The sequence below is a fragment of the Vombatus ursinus genome, unplaced genomic scaffold, assembly GCF_900497805.2.
Source record: "Vombatus ursinus unplaced genomic scaffold, bare-nosed wombat genome assembly UNPS02014973.1, whole genome shotgun sequence".
Taxonomy (NCBI): domain Eukaryota; kingdom Metazoa; phylum Chordata; class Mammalia; order Diprotodontia; family Vombatidae; genus Vombatus; species Vombatus ursinus.
The window spans coordinates 18,800,600-18,827,141 of NW_020954751.1; positions in this window are offsets into that span (position 1 = coordinate 18,800,600).

Here is a 26,542-nt window from a genome sequence, read left to right on the forward strand (position 1 = left end):
ATCTATAGCTAGAAATGGAGACTAAGTGCATTGCATTGAGTGAAGAATAAGCAGGCTCATCTAGCAGAAGAGTGGAATAAGAGAGATGTGGGCAATTAGCTGCTTTGATGAAAAAGCTATCACAAAGGTTTGAGTAAGCTCAATTCAATGCCTAAGATGATTGATTTAGAGAAGAAAAAGACCTCCAAGAATGTCTAGATCAACCTCCTCATTTCACAGATGAAACTGAGTTCCCTAGAGGTTGACTGGATCACCGAAATTCACATAGGAAATATGACACAACACTGAAATTGGAACTCAGGTCCTCTTCTTCTAAATACAGTTCTCCATCCCCCAAAATGTACTGCCTCTCCTACAACAAACCCCAGTGAAGGCTTAAGTGCACTCTGCAGCCCATACATCTGCTACATCCAAACAGCAACTGTGAAACTTATTCCATCTCAAGGGGTGTGTGGGGATGGAGGTGGGGAGAAAATTATTTCCATTGTAAACATATATTCGAGTCATCATGATAGATGTATATGTTTCTAAGAAAATTTCTTTTGTCTGCTGTGTCCTTCTCAAACATATCTGGGTGACACACATTTCTTTGATAATAAGCACCCATATTTCTATAGAGTTTAAACATTGGCAAGGTTTTCCTCACAATATTCCATCTTTGAATAGAGTCTCTCTCCTATAATCTCAGTCTACTGAACATTTTTCATTTACTTAAAGACTGAAATCAGATGCCACCTCTTCCATGAAGCCTTCTAGAGTTCCTCCCAGACCTCCTCCACTCCCCAAGTGAAAACAATCTGTTTTACTTTGAAGTTCTCATAGCACTTTGGCTGGCCCTATCCTTGGACCTGCCTCACCTTACTTTGTATCATTCCCATTTATGTGCATGTCATGCCACTCTGCCTGTTGTTTGACTGTAAGCTCTTTTAGAGCTTACATGTATATCCAAATAATCCTAGAATTTGAGTTAGAAGACTTTGAGTTAGAAGACTCTCAGTAGCCAACTAATCCAATTTATATATGAAAAGAATCCCGTTATAAAGTGCCTCTAGTTGCTCATCCCTTACTCAAAACCCTGAAAAGGGAGAACCCATCACCTGTGGAGGGAACTCATTCCACTTTGGTTAGCTCTAATTATTAGGAAGTTTGTTTTTCCTGACATCAAGTAGAAGTTGATCTCTTTGTAGATTCTACCTGCTGCTCCTGGTTTTGCTTTCTGAGGTCACACAAAATAAACATAATTTCTTCCCCACATGATGGACCTTCAAATACTACAACAGAGTTATTCTATACCCCCCACCCCAAGATTTTTCTTTTCCAAGCTAAACATACTCAATCCCTCCAATCAATCCTCATATGAGATAGACTCGAGGTTCCTTAAAATCCCTGTTGCCCTCCTTTGAAAACTTTCCAGTATATAGGTTCCTAGCACAGTTACAAGCTTAATAAAGGTTGGTGAATTGAACTAGGTGAATAGGGACTCAACTAAAATCATGAACTGCAGTCTTGAAGCAATATTTTGTAGGGATAAAATTCAGTGAGTGGAAGAGCAGGACAGGTAATAGGAGAATCTGGTTGGATCCCTGCATTCTGCAGTATGTCACTTCAAATATTTAATGCGGTCAGATGGTTCCATTTCAGGTACTTTTACATAGTATCCTTCCAGTGATAAAGTCAGCACCATTTCTCATGTTATAAACATTAAGCCAAAAAAGAATAAAGGCTCAATCTGGCAGCAATTAAAGTCACATTCATAAACAGTTATGCTATAAAAGGTGAGTCATTCATTCAACAGGATTAGAAAATTCTTGAATTGTTCATACTTAGGTTGGTCTTACGGTGAATCAAATGTTAAAATTTCCTCTGAATGAATCTCATTTTTATTTATTTCTGCTTACAAATACAGAAAGTTCCAATGACAACCTATGTCATATTGTCTAGCTGTCTACATAATGGTGGACTAAAATAATAAATTAAAATAATTTTCACTGATCCTTCTAATGGTCACTATAAGAACTATACAAGTAAATGCACATCCATCCATGGAACTAAAATAAAATGTCAATACAAGCTAAAGCTTTGGAATGCTCTGGTTCTTTCAGGAGAAGAGAGTGAAATTATATTGGATTTTAAAAAATTCTATATGGGAACAATCATTTACTAGTTCTTTGACTTTAACCAAATAACAACCTCTCCGGCCTTCAGATTATCCACTTGCAAAATGAAGGGATTAGACTGGATATTGGCGAATGGGAAAGTTATCACAAGTTTAGAGAAAGGCAAATGCCCAAATTTTCAAAATACAGAAAGGGACAGTTTGCAAACTGTAGGTCAGTGAGCTTAATTTCAATCTCTGGTAAAATTCTAAAAGAAATCACTAAACCAATGATAAATGAACATCTAGAGAAAAAAAAAGTGGCGAGTAAAAAATGTCTATATGGATTCACTATCTATAATTAATACTTTTTATTTTATATATATGTGTGTGTATATATATATATATATTTTATTTATCAACAATCACTTCCACAAACTTTGGAGTTTTAAATTTTTCTCTCCCCCCTCCCCACCTCCTTCCACTAGATGGCGTGCAATCTGATATAGACTATAAATTTACATTCCTATTAAACATATTTTCACATTAGTGATGCTGTAAGTAAGAATTAGAACTAATAGGAGGAACCACCAGAAAGGGGAAACAAAACACAACAGAAGAGAAAAATAGGAAATAGTATGCTTCGATCTGCATTCAAACTCCATAGTTCTTTGGATGTGGATAGCATTTTCCATCATGAGGCCTTTGGAGATGTCTTAGATCCTTGTATTGCTGAGAAGGGTTAAATCTATCAATATTAGTCATCACACAACGTGACTATTACTGTGTACAACATCCTCCTGGTTCTGTTCACTTCACTCAGCATCAAATCATAAAAGTCCTTTCAGGTTTATCTGAAGTCTGCCTGTTCATCATTTCTTATAGCACAATAGTATTCCATTACATTCATATATCACATTCACAGTTATGATTATTATCTGTGTCTTTCTCTCCATCCTTTCCCCCTCATTTATACTTTTCTTTCTCCTTTGTCCTTTTCCCTTGTCACTAATGTTTTGCTTTTGGCTACTGTCTCCTCAGTTCCATGTCCCTTCTCCTTTTTGTCCCCTTTACCCTTACTACTTCTTCCCTCCCTTCTATCCCCCCTCCCTTTTCTTTCCCTTTTTCCCTCCTACTGCCTATATGGCACGTTAGATTTCTATACCTAACTGATTATGTTATTCCCTTCTAGAGCCAAATCTGATAAGAGTAAGGTTCAAACAATGCTCATCTTCCTCCCTTCTTTCCCTCTGCTGTAATAGATTTTTGTGCCTTTTCCTGTGATGTAATTTACCCTTGTCTGCCTCCTCCTTTCCTTTTCTCTCAGACCAAATTAATCCACTTACTTGGATCCATTTAACCCATTTGATTAGATTTTTTTAATCATTACATCAAAGTAAATTTATACCCACCCCCTTTATGTATACCCCTTTAACATGGTGTAATAACAATACAGTTCTGAAGAGTTAAAAGTGTAACATCTCTTGTATGGATGTAAACAATTTGCCCTTATTAATAACATGTTGTGTCTTTCTGTCCCCTTTACCTTTTTAGGTCCCTCTTGAGTCTGGTATTTGAAGAGCAAATTTTCTGTTGAGCTCTGGTCTTTTCATCAGGAAGGTTTGGAAGTCCCCTATATCCATCTCCTCCCCTGAAAGATCAAGCTCATTTTTGCTGGGTAGTTGATCCTTGGTTGTAATCCAAGCTCGTTTGCCTTACGGAATATCATGTTCCATGCCCAACAATCTTTTAATATAGAAGTTGCAAAGTCCTGTATAATCCTGACTGTGGTTCCATGATATTTAAATTGTTTCTTTCTGGCTGCTTGCAGTATTTTCTCTTTGATCTGGGAATTTTGGAATTTGGCTACTATATTCCTTGGTGTTTTCAATTTGGGATCTCTTTCAGGAGGTGATTGCTGGATTCTTTCTATGGCTATTTTACCCTCTGGTTTTAGGACCTCAGGGCAGTTTTCCTTTGTGATTTCCTGAAAGATACTGTCCAGGCTCTTTTTTTTTATCGTGATGTTCATGCAGACCAGTAATTTTTCAATTGTCTCTCCTGGATTGATTTTCCAAGTCAGTTGTTTTACCAATGAGGTATTTTACATGTTCATCTTTTTTTTTTCATTCTTTTGTTTTTGTCTTACTGATTCTTGCTCTCTCATAGGGTCATTAGCTTCCATTTGCCAATTCTAATTTTTAACAAATTGTTTTCTTCTATTAGATTTTGTACCTCCTTCTTCATTTAACCAATTGCATTTTTTAGGGACTTGTTTTCTTCTGTTTACTTTTTTTTCCAGTTGGTCAATTGTATTTTTTAAGGACTTGTTTTCTACAGTTAATTTTTGTCCTTCCTTTTCCAAGCTATTGACTCTCTCTTGCATACTTCTCATTTCATTTCCCATTTTTTTCTTCTACCTGTCTCATTTGACTTTTAAAATCATTTTTGAGCTCTCCTAAGAAGGCTTTTGGGCTTCAGACCAGTTCATAGTACCTTTTGAGGTTTCAGATGTGGGTTTGTTGACCATGTTGTCCTCTTCAGAATTTCTGCCTTGATCTTCACTTTTCCCGTAATAAGAACCTATCTTATTTCTTTTTGCTCACGGTGTTTGCTTATTTCCTGGCCTTTGTAGAGATTGAGCTCTCCTGCTGGGGAGCAGAGGGCATTGACCCAAGCTTCTTGTGTTGGGAGCCTAGGGACTGGTCACTAGCTTTGTGTGCTGGGGCCTCCAGTGCTGGCAGTTAGAGGCTGTAGGGTTCTGGCAGCTTACCTGGTGTTGGGCTGGAATCAGCAACACTGGAACTCTAGGGGTAAGATTGGGTAGTCTGGCCCCTGGAAGTTGCCTCCTTTTCCTTTTCTTTCACTTTTTTCAGCTCCTTTCAGATGGATGTTTATGGTGTTTATCTGCCGGGGTCCCTTGGAGCGCTGCTTCCCTTTGTTTTGCTGAGGCACTGGAAGAACTGGTTGCTATAGAATGCCCAGTCACCTGGTGGTTTTCCAAGCTGGTTTCCCCTGGTTTGCCCACCCTCAGTGAGGCCCTTGGGGGTCCAGGTGTTGGTGTTTGCCTGCTCTACCAGCTGGGCTTCAGGATCTCCTCCTGGTATGCTGAGGTGGGGCTTTCTGCTAGCTTGCTGGGATGCCTCCCATTCTGTACTGCTCCCCTTCCCTCAGGGTAAGAGGAGTCTTTCACATTAATCCCTCAAGGTACCTGGGCTAGTGGACTGCTGCACCCCATCTTTCTTCTGGTTCAGCTGTTCCAGGGTTTTTCCTGGGGTGATATTTTCTGGGCTTTCAAGGGTTAATAAGGGAGGGTAAGAGCAACTCACCTCTTACTCCTCCATCTTGGCTCCCAGAAGCACAAATCAGATTTATCCATTTTATATAGTTTATATCCAATTTATATGACCTATATGCACATAGTTGCTTATAAGTTTTCCCCACCATCAAACTGTAAGCTCCTTGAGAACAGGGACTTTCTTTTGTTTTTCTTTTTATCCCCAGTATTTTCCACAGTGCCTAGAACATAGAAGGAACTTTTAAAAATCTATATTGATTGAGGGGCAGAGCCAAGATGGCAGAGTGAAAGCAGTGACTTGCTTGAGCCCTTACCCAAATCCCTCCAAATACCTGTAAAAAAATGTCTCTAAACAAATTCTAAAGCAGCAGAACCCACAAAAAGACAGAGTGAAACAAATTTCCAGCCCAAGACAACCTGGATGGTTGATCAGAAAGGTATATCGTGCTGGGCAGGGAGAGGAGCACAGTTCAGCATGGCCACAATGAACCTGGAGCAGGCCTCAGAGGACTGAATCACGGGCAGCTGTGACAGTTTCCAGACTTCTCAATGCATGAACACGGAAGACAACTTAGAAGGTCAGTGGGGAAAGTCTGTGACTATGGTGAGAAAGAAGCTAGGTCTCAGCCACAAGTCCCGAGCAAGGCCCCAGGGTGGCGGCTGCATCCTGAGCTTCCAACCCACAGACTGAGGGGGAATTGAGTAGCTGATCAGAGGGGATTGCAGGGATCTCTTTGCCAGTGCTCAGGCAGGAATCTCTTGCTTTGTCCTTGCTTGGATCTGGGTCACAGTTCTGGGTAGTGGTTCTGGGGTGAGGAGGAGTGCTGGCATGATGGAGCTTGTCATGGCAGTGGAGAGGAAACACCTCACCCCTTATCATACCACCTTGGAAGAACTGAAAATTTACAGATCCTTAGAAGTATCTCTGAAAACAGCTGTACAAACCTCCAAAGCTTGGAACAGTACATTCTCCACATTGGAAGCAGACTCTTACCTTAACAAAAAGTTTAAAACTCAAGTAATTAGCCTGGATTATGAGTAAGCAGTGCAAAAACAGTCAGACTATATTATCTTACTTTGGTGACAAAGAAGATCAAAACATACAACCAGAAGAAGACAATAAAGTCAAAGCTCCTACATCCAAAGCCCCCAAGAAAAATATGAATCAGTCCCAGACCTTGGAAAAGCTCAAAAGGGATTTTGAGAAGCAAGTAAGAGAAGTAGAGGAAAAACTGGGAAGAGAAATGAGAGTGATGCAAGAAAATCATGAAAAACAAGTCAACAGCTTGCTAAAGGAGACCCAAAAAAATACTGAAGAAAGTAACACCTCAAAAAATAGCCTAACCCAAATGTCAAAAGAGGTCCAAAAAGCCAATGAGGTGAAGAATGCCCTAAAAAACAAAATTGGTCAAATGGAAAAGGAAATCTAAAAGCTTACTGAAGAAAATACTTCCTTAAAAATTAGAATAGAGCAATTGGAAGCTAGTGACTTTATGAGAAATCAAGACACTGTAAAACAAATCCAAAAGAATGAAAAATTAGAAAACAATGTGAAATATCTCATTGGAAAAACAACTGACCTGGAAAACAGATCCAGGAGAGAGAATTTAAAAATTATTGGACTATCTGAAAGCCATGATCAAAAAAAGAGCCTAGACATCATCTTTCAAGAAATTATCAAGGAAAACTGCCCTGATATTTTAGAACCAGAGGACAAAATAGAAATGGAAAGAATCCACCGATCTCCTCCTGAAAGAGATCCCCAAAGGAAAACTCCTAGGAATATTGTAGCCAAATTCCAGAGTTCCCAGGTCAATGAGAAAATATTATAAGCAGTCAGAAAGAAACAATTCAAGTATTATGGAAACACAATCAGGATAACACAAGATTTAGCTGCTTCTACATTAAGGGACCACAGGACATGGAATATAATATTCCGGAGAGCAAAGGAGATAGGATTACCACCAAGAATCACCTACCCAGAAAAACTGAGTATAATCCTTCAGGGGAAAAAATGGTCATTCAGTGAAATAGAGGACTTTCAAGCATTCTTGATGAAAAGACCAGAGTTGAATAGAAAATTTAATTTTCAAATACAAGATTCGAGTGGAACATGAAGAGGTAAACAGGAAAGAGAAAATCATAAGAGACTTATTAAGGTTGAACTGTTTACATTCCTGCATGGAAAGATGATATTTGTAACTCATGAGAACTTTGTCAGTATTAGTTGGAGGAAAAAAATTATATGTATGTAGATAGATAGATAGATAGATAGGTAGATAGATAGATAGATAGAGGGCACAGGGTGAGTTGAAGATGAAGGGGTCATATCTGGAGAATAAAATTAAGGGGTGAGAAGGGATTACACTAGGAGAAGGAGAAAGGGAGAGGTAGAATGGGGTAAATTATCTCACAAAAAAAACAGAAAAGAAAAGGCTCTTACAGTGGAGAGGAAATGGGGGAAGGTGAGAGGGAATGAGTGAATCTTATTTGACTTAAGGAGGGAATAACATACACACTCAATTAGGTGTGGAAATCTGTCTTACCCTACAGAAAAATAGGAGGGGAAGGGGACAAGAGAGTAGGGGTATGATAGAGAGGAGGGCAGATTGGGAAAAGGGGTAATCAGAAGCAAATACTTCTGAGGAGGCACAGGGTCAAAAAAAAGAATAGAATAAATGGGGGGGCAGGATAGGATTAAGGGAAATAGGTTTAGTTTTTCACAGCATGTCTGCTATGGAAGTGTTTTGCATAACTGCACATGCATAACCTATATTGAGTTGCTCGCCTTTTCAATGAGGGTGGGTGGGGAGGGAGGAAGGGAGAAAATTTGGAACCCAAAGTTTTAAAAACACATGTTTAAAAAAGACCGTTTTCACATGCAACTGGGAAATAAGAAATACAGGAAATGGGATCCAGAAATCTACCCTGCCCTGCAGAAAAATAGAAGGGGAAGGGGACAAGAGAATTGGGGGAGAGATAGAAGGGAAGGCAGACTAGGGGAAGGGGTATTCAGAATACATGCCATCTTGGGGTGGGGGGAGGGGACGAGATGTGGTAAAAATTTGGAACTCAAAATCTTGTGGAAGTAAATGTTGAACACTAAAAAGAAATATATTTATTAAAAAAAAGAAAAAGTCACATTGATTAATGTGATTTATTTTCTTTATTTTCAAAATTATTAAAGCATTACAAGAATAGAATACTGTGGATATAGTTTACCGAAATATTAGCCAGAAACCATGACAAATCTCATACTACTATTACAGAGAAGAAATGGAGAGAGAGATAAGGATGATCATGTAATCAGATGGATTTGTAATTGTTAGATGACTGGACTCCAAGAGAAGTTGCTAATGGTTTGATGTCATTATGGCAGGTAGTAATCATCTCAGTACCCAAGTATCTGTGCTTGACCCTTTGCTGTTTAACATTTTTATCAATAACTTGGGAAAAGTAGAGCAGGCCTTCTCATCAAATTTACAAATGATAGCGAAAAAATGGGTGAAACAGTGGATGACAGAGTTAGGATCCAAAGGCTAAAGAGCTGACAGGCTAAAGCATTGGGTCGAATTTAATAAGATAAAATTCACTGGGGATAAATGTTAAGTCTTGTACTTGGATATAAAATTTCAACCGTACACTTATAATATGAAGGAAACATGGGTAGACATCAGGAGTTCTACAACGTATCTTAGAGTTTTAAAAGACAAATTTGAGAGTTTGCTAAGGAAGAAAATAAAGAAGGTGAAGGGCCCTAAGCCCATTTCACATGAAAAAAATTATTTAAAAGAAGTGTACTTATTTAGCCTGGACATAGAAAGACTGATGGGAGTATGATAGCCATCTTCAAGTATATGAAGGACAATCATATGGAGGTGGTATTTTCCTTGTTTTGCTTGGCTCTGGAATACAGTTCCAAAAGCAATAGATAGAAATGCTAGAGGCCACTGGAAAGCTGACATGAGGATAAATTGTTCTAACAATTAGAGCTGTTCCAAAGCACCATGGCCTGCCTTAAGAAATTATAGGCTCCCCATCCTTGACAATTTTCAAGCAAAGGCTGGAAGGCTATTTGTCAGGGTTATAACATGGTGTAAGAGTCTAAAGATAGTCCAGAATCAATGGATATTAGTGGTCACCTAGTACACACCTCAACGCCACTCACTGTACAGAAGCCCAGAGTAAGGAAGTGACTTGACCAAGGTCAAAGTGTTAGCAAGTAGGAAAACTTAGAATTTGAACCCAGGACCTTTGATTTCCAGTCAAAATAGTGCTCTTCTCATGAACTATAAAGTGATAAGTAATGTACCTTATACAAGCATTAACTATATTTTCACCTGGTTATAAAATGTCTCCCCTATGTTCTTCATCTTTCTTTTTAGTGATATGCAACACAAATCAGAAGCCAGATTGAGTGCAATGATGTGACCTTAGGGGTGCTAACTGTTTGAAGATTAGGTCAGCTTCATGCTTTCCTTAGAATTGTGTAGTTAACCATTAAGAGCCCTAAGATCCATTTTGTTAGTTGGATGGTTCATCTATTTTTTGCCTTATGACCAGCCTGAAATGTCTTCGTATAATAGACTGATTCCAGTACATCTGCTACTCCTGACCTTTTACACAGACACTCATTTGTCATGTGTTACTATGGAGAGTGCTTACTTCCACGCTATTCTTTCCCTTGAAATGCTTGCCTCTGATACATATTGCCTGTTTGACCTCAGGCATGCCACATCCACTTTGTGGAATTCAGTCTCCTTTTCATTAAAATGGGAGTATTTGACTGGGGGAAGCATGGTATAGTGTCAAGAGCATTGACTTTATAGTCAAAGAACCTAGATTCATATCCCATCTCTGACACTACCTATGTGACCATGAGCAATTGTTTTAATTACCTTGGCTGTTGCCACATTTCCTCATCTGTAAAATGAGGGAGTTCAATAGTCACATAGTATAATGGATAGAAAGCTGGACTAGGAGATAGAAAGACCTGCATTCATATTCCATTTCAAAAACATAATAATTTTGAGTAAGCATGGCTGGCATGAGTCCTTCCTCAAATGAAAGGGCAGGGGAGAACTCACTCATCAGTAGAGAAGACTGTAGAAGTAAAGGAGTTGCCATCATAAAAAACACAGTTTGAGTAGAGATATAGAAGAAATCCCAGGAGTCATGGGCTGAACCAGATTTGGAGTTTGAGCTCCCCCAAAGTGTTGGCCCATATTAAATGCATCATTAGAGAACCACAGAATGCAAAAGTTGGAAAGGGCCTTTGATCATCTTGTCCAATTTCCACACTTTATATATACATATATATACATATACATATACATATATATGTGTATTATATGTACATATATATATATATGTAATCAACTTTTCTCATTTGAAGGTGGGAAACTGATGTCTAGAGAAGTTGAGTGACTTGTGGAAGGTCACACAACTCTTAAATGGTAGAGCCCAGATGCAAACCCAGGCCTTCGGAACCCAAAGTCCAAGGATCTTCCTACTGCACCGCACTACCTGTATTGCTTTTTTTTTTCCTACATCATGCTGGCCCTTTGATAATTACTTATCTGCAAGAGGAACTAGGACAATATTAGGTCACTGAGAAGAGATCTGGTAGGGAGTAATGAACATAGCCTCCCCAGTTTTGGCTGCCTCTGCTCCCAGCATTAGGAAAGTCCCAGACCTCAGTTTTTTATCTGTAAAATAAGAGAGTTGAACTAGCTGGTCTCCAAGGTCCTTTCCAGCTTTAAATCTATGATTCTATGATCCCTCGTCAGCTAAAATTCATTGCTGATCGACCCTGTGGGCTAAGCATCATTCATGCCAAGAAACTTTCTCATGGGATTGTACTATGTAACTTCTATGGTACCTCCTAACTCTACCTGATTCTAAAGTGGCTCATTTCAAACCTCCCCACTGAGAATAGAACCTTCAACGACTTGTCAAAGGGGATAAGGAGACAAGGCATGCACCAGGGCCAAGCAGGCCATCAGTATTGTTTGGCCTCCCTGGATAGGTTTTTAATTATAAAGTTACTAGGCAACAGAGAGCCATTGTCATTGTCCTAGGATGTCCTAGGTGTTTGGCATAATTGCTCTCAAGAACACCAGGCACCTGTTTGGCTGGCCCTTTGCATTACCTAATATGTTCAACCTTTATCACAATATCCTGTGATGCCTACTATCAGCTCCATCCTTTCATTTCTATCCAACCAAGTGAGTAGGTGGGCCCAGGCTCACAAAACCATGTCATTCAGCTGCCTCCAGGCACAGGAAATCAGCAAACAGAACCCTCCCTTTCTCCCCCATCCTAAGAAAAAAGAATAACCCTAAAACATATGACCCAGGACAGGAAGCAAAACTAATGAAGGAATGTCCGCAGCTTCCACAGGAAATTATTTTCACGTTGGGTCATTTTCTGCCTCTATAAAAAGTAACAGGTTTGACCTCCTGTCCTCTCTTATTCTCAGTTGACCTCAGAGCAGAGGTGAGGGGAGAGCAGCAGGGCCCCTTCTCAGCCATGGTCAAAGGATATTCTGGGGTTTTTTTGTTTTTTTGTTTTTTTTGGTATGGTGTTTTTTTTTTTCTCCCCTCTTTCAAGAAAGTGATAATCAGAACCAGTTTGCTGCTGCCACAGACAGCCCAGGGTGGCAGAGGGGCCTGAGAGGTGCTGAAAGGAAAGCTTTGGATGAAAGGAATTCACACCTAAGGCTAATGGTTATTGGAGCTGTGGACTGATCTCAAAGGGGCAGAAAGGAGTCTTCTGACTGTCTTTGACTACCTTGTTATTATTTACCCAGCCCAGGTTTAAAAACAGCAGTAACCAAAGTTTTGATTAGATTATTCATCTCTCCAGATCCAGAGAGAGAACTAGAATAAAAGCCAATACCCTAAGCTACCCTTTTGATTACTATCTCACTTCAGAGGGGCCAGAGATCTCTCTTCCTTTGCCCTACCTCACAAACATAGAAACTCATATCTTCCTTGCAAAATCATCCAGAAAACACACACATATAAAGATAAAGAGATGAGAGAGAGAGAGAGAGGGAGAGAAAGAGAGAGAGAGAGAGAGAGAGAGAGAGAAATTGGTCTTTTTTCAGTGACCAAGAGTCCTCCATTACCCCAAGACATCATATTCCATTTTCCAACATCTCTAATCACTTCTTTATATTGAACTGAAATATAGTTTCCCTGTAATTTCTACCTATTGCTCCTAATTTTCCCCAAGGGAACCACACAGGGTAGATTTAATCCCTTTTACACATCACACAATAGAAAGAACATTGGATTCAGTCAGAAGACCCAGATTTGGATCCTGACTCTGCTATTTACTACCTATGTCATGTCTTTTCTCTAGGCCTTGTTTTTGTCTGAGGGGAGTTGTAATAGATGACCTCAGAGGTCCCATACAACTCCAAGGTATGATCACTGTGCCACATTGCCTTACCCTTAAGCTAGTCCTCATGCTAGCTAAAGATGGTTATCTGTTCTACCAACAGAAGTGAATAGTTTATATTCAAGACTATTTTTAAATAATAAAATGAAAGCAGTTAAATACATTGTGGAATGGAAAAATTGACTTCTTTTGCCTCATCAAGTCTCACTAGAGCCCTATAAGATAGCTGTTTTGGATTCAAAAGCTGATGATATTCACTAACCAGGTTCAAAAAATTTCAGTCTTCTGACTTTCTCCCACCTCAAAGAAGAGTAAATAAGCTGAAGGCAGGACTCAAGGCTTTGTCTTTGTATCATACAGTGGATCTTAGTTTCTTGAAGATTGAATTGTCAAGTTGGAAAGGGCCAGAGGCAGGAAGTCTGTCCTTTAGTCTAGTTCAACAAGCCTAGTTCAGTTCAGACTTATAACCAGTGTAGCCACAGTGAGGTTGATTTTTCAAACCCAGCAATGGTAGAAAACTGATTACTATATTACTGTACTACAATCTAGGTCATTGGATGAATACTCAGTCTGATGAAACTACAAGGGTTTGAAATATAGAAAGGGTAAAAGGGTAGAACTGAGGGAGAGAGGAACTATCCATTGATTTTGTAATAAGATCAGAATAAAAGGGAACCTTGGTTGGTCTACAGCAGGGAGTGGGGTTTTCTTTTTGTTTTTCTGTAAGACTAAGTTTTGCTAGTCATTTTGGACCTTTTGTTTCAGGTTTTCCAGAAAGGGAGTAGGGACTGATCTGATTAGTTCAGTTAAGAGGCCCAGTGGTAATAAGGCCAAGGTCACAGGCTTGATCCCCATGTGGTCCAGTTAGCTTTGCTCTGTTCTATAATAACAGATGGTACACAGAGGCCTGACCAGCCATCTCATAAAGATATGAGGCAGCTATTGCAGTAGTCCAGGATGGGGGTAATGAGGAACTACAATTGGAATTGAGAGGAGGGGAAGGAAACTCAAAACCCACCCTTCTGAACTTCCAGCTACTCTGGCTCATAAACTTCATTTCATCCCCATTTCATCACTCTCATTCACCTCACGTATACAATCATTTCTCACATGTTGTCCTTTTTTCTTTTTTTTTTACCTCCACAACATTTTTTCCACGTGTCCAGTTCACTCCTACAACTACCATCTCAGTTTAGTTTTGTTTATTATCACCTCTTGCCAGGACTAATGCAATGGCTTCCTAATTCGTCTCACTGTTTCAGATCTCTCCCCAATACAACCCATCCTCCACTTACCTGCTTTTTAGGAAAAAGTGCTTTTCCTGAAACATAGATCTGCCCATGCTACAATTTACCCCTTCATTAAACTGTTGTAGCTTCTCATTCCCTTCTGGATAATCTCCTCTATTTGAAATTTAAAGCCCTCAACAAATGACCTTAACCTACATTTCTGGCCTTACTGCACATAACTCTCTTCCATATATACTATGAACCAGCAAAACTAGCCTTCTTGCTGTTCCTCAGACATGATATCCTATCTTTTACCTCCTTGGCTTGGCTCTGGCCTTCCCCAATACCTAGAATACAATCCTACCCCAGCTCCATCTCTCAGAATACTGATTTTATCTTTTCAAGGTTCAGCTCTGTTGCTACCTTCTACTTGTTCTGTCCCGGGCCTTATTCTTTCTCACTCTACATTGCTTCACTAGGTCATCTCATTAATTCCTGTGATTTAATTATCATCTCTATGCTAATGATTCTTAAATCTATCTTTCCCTAAACTCTCTGCTGATCTCCAATTTATCCAACTGCCATTCAGACATCTCAAACTGGATTTCCTGTAACCATTTTAAACTCATTATGTCCAAAACAGAATTCATTATCTTTCTCTACCCCCCCACCTTCTCTATTACTGTAGGGGGAAAGATAATGAATTCTGTTTTGGACATATTGTTTAAAATGTTTACTGGAAATCCATTTTGAGATGTCTGTATTCCGTACTACCTCTCAGTCCCCATATCCAAGCTGTTGCCAAGGTTTGTTGATTTCACTTTTGCAACATCTCTCAGACATGCCCAGTTCTCTATGCCAATACTGTCGCCCCTCTAGGGTAGACCCTCATTACCTCATGCCTGGATTATTGCAATAATTTGCTGGTGGATCTACCCTCCTCAGCTCTCTCTCCACTCCAATCCATCCTCTATCTAGCCATTAAAGTGATTTTCCTAACGCACAGGTCTGATCATGTCAAACTCCATACCCTACCTCCACCACCAACAAACTCCAGTGGCATCCTCTTGCCTCCAGGATCAAATACAAAATGTTCTGTTTGGCATTCAAAGCCCTTCTTAATCTAGCCTCCTTGTACTTTTCCACTCTTCTTGTACCTTACTCCCAGTCACATAATCTTTATTCCGGTTACACTGGGCTTCTGGCTATTCTATGAACAAGAAACTCCACCTCTAGGCTCTGGACATTTTCTCTGTCTACAATGTTTTCCTCCTTCTGCTCTGACTATTGATCTCCCTGACTTCTTTTAAGATCCAACTAAAATTTCATCTTTTACTGGAAGCTTTCTCCAGCTCCTCTTAATTCTAGTGCCTTCCATCTCTTAATGGTTTCCCATTTATCCAGACCCTTTACCTCCAGCAATAATCACCAGAGATCAAATTTATATCATGCTTGAGAGGGAAGGTAGTGGAGAGAGAAAGCCAGTTAGCAAGATTTGAGTTCAATTCCTCCCACAGGCACATGTTGGCTGGCAGACCCTGAAAAAAATCATTTTACCTGTGGGTGACTCTACACATTGTGAAGCAGGTGCTGATCTGCATCTATGAAAGGAGTTTTCTCCCTCAGTTTACTAATATAGATAGTCATTAGAATATAAACTCTTAGTGAGCAGAGATTGTATTTGTTTCCACAGTGCCTGACACAGGCTGTCACATTGTAGGTGCTTGATAAATGTTTGTTGATTGACCGATTGATCTAATAAAAATCAGCAGGAGGAAAACACTAATATTTGGGAGATTGAGAAAGGCTAGCTAAAATCCTACCTTCTATGGAAGCCTTTCCTAATACCTTAGTGCTAGTGACTTCCCTCTGTTGATTATCTCCAGTTTACCATATATAAATATAGATATATCTTATGTGTACATAAGAACATGTTTGCATGTTGTCTCCCCCAATAGACTGTGAGCTCCTTGAGGGTAAGAACCATCTTTTGCCTTTCTTTTTATGTAATTTGTTTGCATATTATCTCCTCAATTAGGCTGTCTTTCGCCTCTTTTTTCATCCCCAGAACTTAGCACAGTGCCTGGTACAGAGTGGGTATTTAATAAATGTATATTGACTGATTGATTGATTAAGACCTTCCCTTATTCCCCCACATATACCTATCTAGCTATTCCTGCCACCCCTTCAAAATCACCCTATACCTATTTTATGTCCATATACACAAATATGTGATATATAATAACATAATAAAATGAAATTAATATAATACAATAAAGTAATATAATATAATGTGATGTAATATAGTATAATACAATATGATACATCATACCATAGCAATGTTTACATATACCCTACCTCCTAGACAGACTGTAAGTCTCTTAAGGGCAGGATCATCTTTACTTTTGTCTTTGTAACCCCAACTCCTAAAACAATACAAGGCAAATAGGAGCTTAATAAAGGCTGGATAATTCATTGAGTGAGCTATCAACTTGGCTGTTGGTTGAATATGGATAATGAAGATAGTTAAGATTTAACGATTAACAAAAAAAAATTCAAACATAAGAAGTTAAGTGAAGAGTGATTCCACATACATTAAAGTCAATTCAGATATGATACTGAGGAAGGAATGATCTTCCTAGTTTGAAAACATCTAGAGTTAAAGAGGTAAGGTGCTGTGATATCCATTTCATTTTTTTCAAACAATTCTACTGCACAGTTACACCTTATATTTTGCCCTAGCCTACCTCCCTGTGCTTTTTTTTTAAGCTTCTCAGTATGACTTTATCAACACCCTGTACCTCTGACCTATTGATCCCTGTTCTCCCCCGTGGAAAGATATAGAATAAATCTCATCTTTCTTACAAAGGACAACCCTTTATATTTTTAAAGATAGCAGTCATGTTTTCCCCAATCTCTCTATTCTTCTGGTTGGAAATCCATTTATTATGTGGTAGCTACTATAGTAAATACATAATACACTTGCTGAACTAATGTAGCAGCCTCAGTCCAAGGTCACCTAGTGATGTATTAAACTTGTTTCTGAGATAGGAAGAAAATACCAACAATCCTATTTGTGCAATGGGAATTGAGGCAGACTATATGTTAGGGAACCTTCCTACAGTAGTTCAATAAACCATTGATGGAACTGGGATTGGAATTACAGATGTCTGCTTCCTGTTCAGCTGTTTTTACCATTAGCAGGAAAATGCAGTCAGATTGGAGATTCATGTCCTGCAAAGTTTCAGGAAAGAAAATGAGTTGGGGGGAGGCACTATCTCACAGTGGATACTGAACCCCTTCTTAGCAATCTCTGTTTTATATTTCCTTAAAACTCTCACAAATCAAGCAAATTAACACCAACACAACACATTTCTGTAAATTGAGTGCAAGAATGGAAAAAAGAATCAATCAACATCTCTTGTTCCAAAACCTTAACCACTAATAACACAAAGTAAACCTCAGAGCCTTGACCTGCCTCTGAAGGCAGACCCCTTTTCCTTTGAACACAACAATTAAATAATCCCATTCCTTTTTCTCCGCCTAACTTCCTGTATTGTATTTAGATCAAAACATAGCCCTTTCCCCTTAAGGGTTCCTGGTAAGGAAGTTTCTTTAAAGTGCCTGGAGTTTTCTGAATAGCTCCTGTCTCCAGACCCTTTACCTCCAGCAATAATCACCAGAGATCAAATTTATATCATGCTTGAGAGGGAAGGTAGTGGAGAGAGAAAGCCAGTTAGCAAGATTTGAGTTCAATTCCTCCCACAGGCACATGTTGGCTGGCAGACCCTGAAAAAAATCATTTTACCTGTGGGTGACTCTACACATTGTGAAGCAGGTGCTGATCTGCATCTATGAAAGGAGTTTTCTCCCTCAGTTTACTAATATAGATAGTCATTAGAATATAAACTCTTAGTGAGGAGAGATTGTATTTGTTTCCACAGTGCCTGACACAGGCTGTCACACTGTAGGTGCTTGATAAATGTTTGTTGATTGACCGATTGATCTAATAAAAATCAGCAGGAGGAAAACACTAATATTTGGGAGATTGAGAAAGGCTAGCTAAAATCCTACCTTCTATGGAAGCCTTTCCTAATACCTTAGTGCTAGTGACTTCCCTCTGTTGATTATCTCCAGTTTACCATATATAAATATAGATATAGCTTATGTGTACATGAGAACATGTTTGCATGTTGTCTCCCCCAATAGACTGTGAGCTCCTTGAGGGTAAGAACCATCTTTTGCCTTTCTTTGTATTCCAATGACTTATAGTACCATATAGTGCCTTAGGCTCAGTAGGCACTTAATAAATGCTTGTTTATTTATTTATTTATTTTTAGGCAGTTGGGGTTAAGTGACTTGCCCAGGGTCACACAGCTAGTAAGTGTCAAGTGTTTGGTCTGAGGCCGGATTTGAACTCAGGCTGGTGCTCTATCCACTGCGCCACCTAGCTGCCCCTAAATGCTTGTTTATTGACTGATTTTTTTTTTAATCATGTGGTACTGTATAGAGAAAGTAAAGGCAGGGTGTGGTATAGTGAATAACTGTTAAATTTGGAGATGAGAAGACCTAGGTTCAAAGCTTGTCTCCGACACTTCTTTGGGAAAGCCACTTAACTTTTAGGTGTCCTAGAATTTAGATCTACAACAGGATGTGAAAAGAGATCTGAATGTGGAATTATAGGCCCCAAGTTCAGTAATTAATCTCAATGTGACTATGGGCAATTTGTTTAATTTCTTTAGGTGCCAGGGAACAGTGGAAAGAGTTCTAGACCTGAAGGCAGAGGACCTGGGTTCCTACCTCTGACACTACCTAGGTGGCCTTAAGCAAATAACTTTACTTTTCTGTATCTCAGCACCCTCGTCTATTAAAAGGAGGAGGTTAGGTTGGATGGCCTGTGAGGTCTGGCTCTTGATCTATGATCCTAAGGAAAGGGATTTACAAAGTCTGGATTTTCTTAGGCAGACATACTCATAGCTCTTTATTGTAAAGTAAATCATTGTCATTATTTGCAGGCAAAATAACTGAAGCTCAGAGAAATGAAGCAAGAGCATACAGGAAAGAATTATCACAGATGATTTAGTCTGTTCTTTTTCTAGCTTTTTAATTACATACACAATTCATTAGTCTGCTCTTTCTCTATTTCATATAGTAAGCATTTAGAGACAAAATTTTCCTCTGATTATTGTTTTTGCTATATCCCATAGGTTTTGATATGTTGTCTTATTATTGTCATTCTCTTTGATAAAATTATTTAGTTTCTACTATTTGTTCTTTAACCCACTCATTCTTTAATATTGGGTTGTTTAACCTCCAATTAGTTTTTAATCTATGTTTCTATAATCCCTTATTAAATATAATTTCATTGCTTTGTAATCTGAAAAGGATGCCTTTAACATTTCTGCTTTTAACTCTAAAAGTTTTGTGTCTTAATATATCTTTGTAAAGATACCATGAAACATTGAGAAAAAGGTATATTCCTTTCTATTCCCATTCAGTTCTCTGGAGATATCATATATAGCTTATCTAAAATTCTGTTTCCTTCTTTGACTTCACAGATGGGACATAAACCCAGATTTTCTAACTCCAAACCTACTGCTTAGCTTACTACACCACATTATTTCTCAGGTTGAATGTGAAAACTGCTTATGACCTGATTTTGTCTGCTTTTCTTGTTTCTCCAATGACTCCAGGAAAACTTCTTCACTAACTCATTCCTCTAGTACCTCCATGAGCCCATTACCCTTCCCCGCTCTCATCTAGTTTCTCCAAGTGAAATACGGTCTCTTTCCTGTGAGCCAAGTATCTACTTCCCCCGTTCCGCGTCCTCTACAAATTGTGCCAGAAATTATATGTAAACAAGGTAACAATCCTCTTTAGTCCATTTTTACTATGTAACTTACTCAATCTACAAGAGTCACCCACTCTAAACTTTCTCTGTAACGTAGATTTATTAATTTATTGTCCCAGATCATAGGATTGTCACTTTGCAAATGCAAGATATCATATAAGAGCTATCTAATAGGTTCAAAATGTTAGAGCTGGTAGAGAACTTCTATCAAGGCTACTTATTTTGTAAGCCAAACAATTGAGGATCAAAGGAATCAAGTGACCTGTCTAAGGATCCACAACTGACCACCTATAATAGGATTATATTTCTCATGATTATTTTAGAAAAAAAAAAACTCATCAAGTCTGTTGACTTTGTGCAATTTATTTGCATTAAGCAATAATAACTAGCATATCACTATACTGTTTAATGACCAAGGTGAGAATTAGAAGAGAAAGAGATCTTTACTAGGAGTTCTTGATTCCTAAGTGGAGAGAAGCAAATGCATGTTGTAAAGAGTACTTTTATGACTAAGCATTTGATGTTAGCCAAGTAAATAGAGTACCCTAGGCCTCAAGTTCCATTTATGTGATAAAGGAATAATATGACTCTAATGTGTATGCTCTGTTCCAACTTTCTCAAGTTAGGTAGGCTACATCTCTTTTCAGGGACTCAGCGTTCCGTAGAGGGGTTTATAAGTGTCTCTTCTCTATCATCATCAGCTCAAGCCCTGACCAGCTGTGTTTGCCCTACTCCTCCATTTTTAGAGGTAAAGTGACTACTGTCCCATGTCCATTTAACCATGTACCAATGATTAGCTTTTAAAAAAGATATTAACTTCAGAGACATAGAACAAATGTACAGACATTTTCCACACACATACATAAAAGCACACCCCTGTGGGTATACTCTCCTTCCTTATACCACTTTAATCTCTGGGGAAGTAGGCTTAAAACTTAGCTCAGTTCTTACATAACATTAGTCCCACCAATTTCATCTCCATATGTGGCATGAGTACCAGATGAGCCTACTACTACTGATCTACTGCTGAGCTGGGGTCTGAAAGGTCAATTCCAAAGGTCACTCATCGTTCTCCAGGGCATCTATGCTTCACTGGCTGTGACACTCAGCATGGACTATGATTCCTGAACTCCTGTGATTCACTTGCCCAACCATTCAAAATTCCCAAGGTCAGAATGATCTCTTCTTAGAAGCCCTGAGCAAAGGAGTCAACAAATGAAGCTGAAAGATAATGAGAAAAAAAAAACTACACCTTAAGTGAACAGGCTTTTTTCAATACTTCTGAAGCCAACCAAAGATCTTCCTCCTCAGCTCGTGGATAGCAAACTGGAATCAGTTACATCAACATTCCACAGACTCGCCCTAAAAGTGCTGATAATTCTTCCTGAAAGCAGACTTCTCAGTATCTCCAAATGAAGAGACATTCTAAATGGTACATTACATGACTTTTACTTCTTTAAATAAATAAATAAAACATTCAGAGCTGGCTGATAATTGAAAACTGGAATGGTTTTTGTATTATTTCCTGGGGATGACATTTCACACATAATCTTAAAACATGGAAGAGATGTCTATGGCAATGTAGTCTATTCTCCTCATTTAACAGATGAGGAAACGGAGGCTCATAGAGAGGCCCAAGTTCTCACAGATTGTTACTGGCAAAGCCTGAATTCAAATAAATTGCCTCTCATTCTAAATCACTGCATTTCTACTGTACCATTATATCTCAGATTTTTTGATGCCAATATCCATCTAGAACAGAGTTCTGGAACTGTAAGAGAAATTGCAAAGCTTTTTTTATAATTTAAAAAAAATATTCCAAATGATTGGAGTTATTCAAAAGCAGAATGGACTGCCTGCAGAGGCAGTGTACTTCCCCATTTGTTGGAGGTTCCACTTGACAGGTATGTTTTTGAGAGTGTTGTTGTTCATATATAGGTTGAACTAAAAGGCCTCTGAGGTCCTTTTCAACTTTGAAATTCGGTGCTAAGCATCAACACCCCATAGAACTGGAAAAAATGCAATGCCAATGTATGTTACACTATAAGAAAGGTATAAACTCACCCGGCAGTCTGTAAGTCAGAACCTATTGATTTAATATGATGGACAAAATTGAGGTGATTGCTTTAATAATATTAGTTACTTGGTTTTATCTTGCAATCTTCTTTTCTAACCTTGAAGTTAAGTGGATAAAAAATTAGAATCACAAAATATAGAATCTTAAAGCTCAAACAAATTTGGACATCATCCAATTCAATACTCTCATTTTATTTTATTATTTTAACTCTTATTGACGTATTTTGTTTTTATGTCACTTTAATTTTTCATTTCCACATATATCCCTCTACCCTTCCTTCTGAAAAGAACTATCCCTTGAAAGAAAAAAAAAAGAAAAGGGGAGGTGGGGAGGAAAGCAGTTCAACAAAAGTAACATATACCAACTAAATCTGGTAGTATTTTCAATGATCTCATATTAAAGACAAAGGAAATGAGGCAGAGCAAGGTGAAGTGACTAGACCAAGGTCATGCAGCTAGTCAGGGCCAGAAGTAAAATTCCTGAATCATATTCCTGAAGTTTTCTGGGGATATTGGTAGGTGGAAGACTCCTACCTGGAACAGAATCATAGAGAAATGAAAGCTAACCTGGGTGAGACAAAAGAATACCCCATCATAGCAGCAGGAGCATTGCATACCAGGACAAAAAGCCTTTACCATCTCAGAAGTGCTCAGGCAGGATTGCATTGCAGCCATGTATATAGGAATTTCAAATGATCACTTAACATTAGAAGTTGAAAAGAATTTAGATGTAAGAGGGTATTAGATTTAGAGATAGAAGGAATCTTAGAAGTCATATAATTCAACCCTCTGATTTTACATAAGAGAAAACTAAAGGCCAGCCTGTAGTGATTTGCTCAAAGTGACATGAGTCTTAAGTGAAAGAATCAGGATTTGACCCCAGGTCAACTCAATTTTAATTCAGTTCCCTTTTTATTATACCACACCATGTGCTTTATAGATGTGTTAGCTTTGATAAACGAATTGATACTTCCAGCCATCAGCAACACATTTTGACATATTCCATTCCACTTTCAGATTTTGCATCATTTGTAAATTCTTCCTTATACTGAGCCATGGTTTGAACCCTTTCCTAGATTCTGAGTCTTTAAAGGCCATCCTGGTCAGTATATATTGTCTAATAAGAATAAATATGCAATATATCTCAAAATGGTTATAATTTGACATGGTTTAAATAAAGTAGATTAATTTTAAAAAGGTAAAATTTTAATATAAAAAGTACCTCATTCAGAATTATATCATTCAGAATATGATAAAACAGGACAATAAATGTTTGCAAAGCACTTTACATGTATCATCATATTTGATCCTCACATCAATACTGTGAAGTACTAGTTTGGTTTTTTTTTACCCCCATTTTATAAATGTGGAAATAGAGGCATAGACAAGTTCAGTGATTTAGCCATGCTCAAAGATCCATGCTTGACTTTCACAAGGTTTTTTTTATTTGCTGTTTTTAACAACAGTCTTGCAATATAAGATAATGTAATTAGTAATTCCCATTTTTACAGATGACAAAACTGAGGCTCAGACATGTGAAGATGTTTTGACCTTAGTCCCAGTAGTAGTAAATGGTAGAGGTGGGTCTTCTGGCCAGCTATCTACTGTGTCTCCCCATGAACCATGCTAAATCTGACTCTCTGATAATACCAGATTAATGGAGCCCACTATTTTCTGTAAATTTATAAATGTGTTGATTTCTAAGTCAAAGTTTTCCATTAGGTTACCCTAACTCTTCTTCTCAACTCTTCTTCATCCAAGTAATTTGTCTACTACAAGGTAAATTGAAGCCAACATCCCGAGGATGCTAAGCTTCAAACAAATACAAGGAAGTAATGAATTACTAATTGGTACCTAAGGGAACCTATCCAAGTAGACCCTTAATGCTTGGACTAACTGGGGATAAAGGATGAAATTATGCCAGGAGAAAAGAATTATATCTTTACTTGTCTCCAGAACCATTGTGAAAAACTTTCAATGGGCATCTCATTCCTTTCATTCTTTTCCTTTGTGACATTTATATATTTATAGTCTCTCAGGACTTCAGAAATCCTATTTCAGCTTCAAAACAATATTTTATCTAGTAAGTAGAAATAGTCAGCTGGCCCTAAGAGTACTTTCCACATCTGAATGAATGAATGATTAAAAAGAATTTCTAAAACATTTACTATGTGCCAAAATGTGCTCAGTGTTATGGATACAAATAGATAAGGTAGTCCCAACTCTCAAGAAACTCATATTCTGATGAGAGGAGAGCTGATATTGGAAGGTTTGAAACAATTGCAAAATCTGGTGATTCATAGGGTATAGAGGCCAAGGCAAATAATGGTCCAAAGCACACAACAGTAGGGTGAATGCTAAGGCCCGCTAGTCCAGAAGGATTAGTGACAGAGAATATGGCAATGCCCAGGAGTGGTGGAGTGGTGATGTAGCTGGCAAGACTGAGGACCTTGGACTCAAAATGTATAATGGAAACACAGAATGGACATTACAGAACGTCTTTGACATGGTTCCTCAACAAGTCAAGACACTGACTTAGGGATCCCCACAAAAATATAGAAATATTCAGAAAAGGAAGAGGTAATGTAATTGCTTCAATCTACCTCTCAGCCATCCATTCTTTTAAAAATAATAAGAATAATAGGCCTTATATAATACTTAAAGATTTGCAAAAAAAAGAACAACTTTATAAATATTATTTTATTATCAAAACAACACTGGGAAGTCATTGGTATTATATGAGGCTCAATTTTAATTCCTGACTGCAGGTCTGTCATTCTACCTACTGGACTACTTTTCACTTTCCACCCACACTAATATTAACCTTATGAAGGATCCCATTGCCTGCCTGTGCTCCTTAAATGGGCTCCCTCCTTTATCTTTTCTTCCCTCCAATTGATCCTAAATATGAATGCCAGGATAATCTTCATAATCAACAGCTCTTATGAAAATACACTCTTTTTTGAAAAACTTCAGTGGATTCCAGTTGCTTAAACAAGAAAACATAAACTGTATGGTCTAATATTCAAAATGCCATGCACTCTGCCTCTAGTCTATTTTTACAGATTTTTAAAAAATCTTATATTTATTGATAACTTCTGCTTTTACTTTACCCTCATTCCTAAAAAATCCTTGCCCCTTCACTATACAATGAGGTGTCCCTCTAAGTAACAATTTAAAAAGAGATTTCTAGCTATTGGGGTTAAGACTATTTGTTAATATTCAAGAAAAAATCTTCAGGGGAAAAGTGGAAAGCAATATGGCAAAAAACAAGGCAAAAACTAACATCTCTCATAATATGTCAAGATAAGCTCAAAATAGGTACACGATTTAGACATTAATGGTGATATCATAAAAAAAAAGGGAAGCATAGAAAAAATTACCTGTGAGATTATGGACAAGGGAAGAGTCCATGATGAAATAAGAGATAGAAAGGATCACAGGAAGTGAAATGGATAATTTTGATTATGTGAACTATAAAAGTCTTTGCACAAACAAGACTAATGCAGACAAAATTAGAAGGAAAGAAGAAAAGTAGTGAAAAATTTACAGCAAGGTTCTCTGATAATGTTCCCATTTACCAAACATGTAGGATATTGAGTCAAAGTTTTAGAACTGAGTCATTACATAATTGATAGTCAAAGGATATGAAAAGGCACTTTTCAAAAGAAGAAATGACTCTTATCTATAGTCATATGAAAAACTGCTCTAAATCACTAATAATTAGAACAATGCAAATTAAAACAATTCTAATTATTATTTTTGCTACACTATGTTGCCTAATGAGGACATGGGTCATATTTATTCACTTTTGTACCTCCACTAGGGCTAGAAAAATGTTCTGCACACAGTAAGGCCTTACTAAATGTCTGTTGATCTAAATTGAACTAAATCAGAAGAGACTTTCAAGACCACGTAGTCCAATACTATTATTTAGTAGAGACTGAGGGACAAAGAAACATATACTTTACACAAAGTTATTGTGAGAAATGGGACTACAAAATAGGTTTTCTAATTTTTGGTAAAAATAGAAAGAGGAAAAGAGAAAGGAGAGAGATAAAGGAAGGGAGGAATGAAGAGAGATAGGGAGAGAGAAAGAGAGGAAGAAAGAGAGGAAGGAAGGAAGGAAAGAAAGAAGGAAGGAAAGAAGGAAGAAAGGAAGGAAGGAAGGAAGGAAGGAAGGAAGGAAGGAAGGAAGGAAGGAAAGGGAAGGAAAGAAAAGGGAAGGGAAGGGAAGGGAAGGGAAGGAGGAAGGGAGGGATGGAGGGATGGAGGGAAGAAAGAAAGAAGTAAGGAAGTTAGAAAAGGAAGGAAAGAAGGAAGGAAAGGCGAGAGGGAAGGAAGGAATGAGGGAGGAAGGGAGGAAAGGAAAAAGAAGGAAGAAGGAAAGATCAATATGCAGTCATAAGAAACTAAATCTCTGATGCTCAAATCAACAGAAACTATGTGTATGTCTGTCTTTCTGTCTGTTTATGTGCATATTTTCCTTGTAGATGATACTTTGAAGATGCTGAGTCTTTATGTAAGAGGGAAAAAAAAGGAAGGAATAAAAAACCTGCTAGAAATTCATCAAAGTATCATCATTT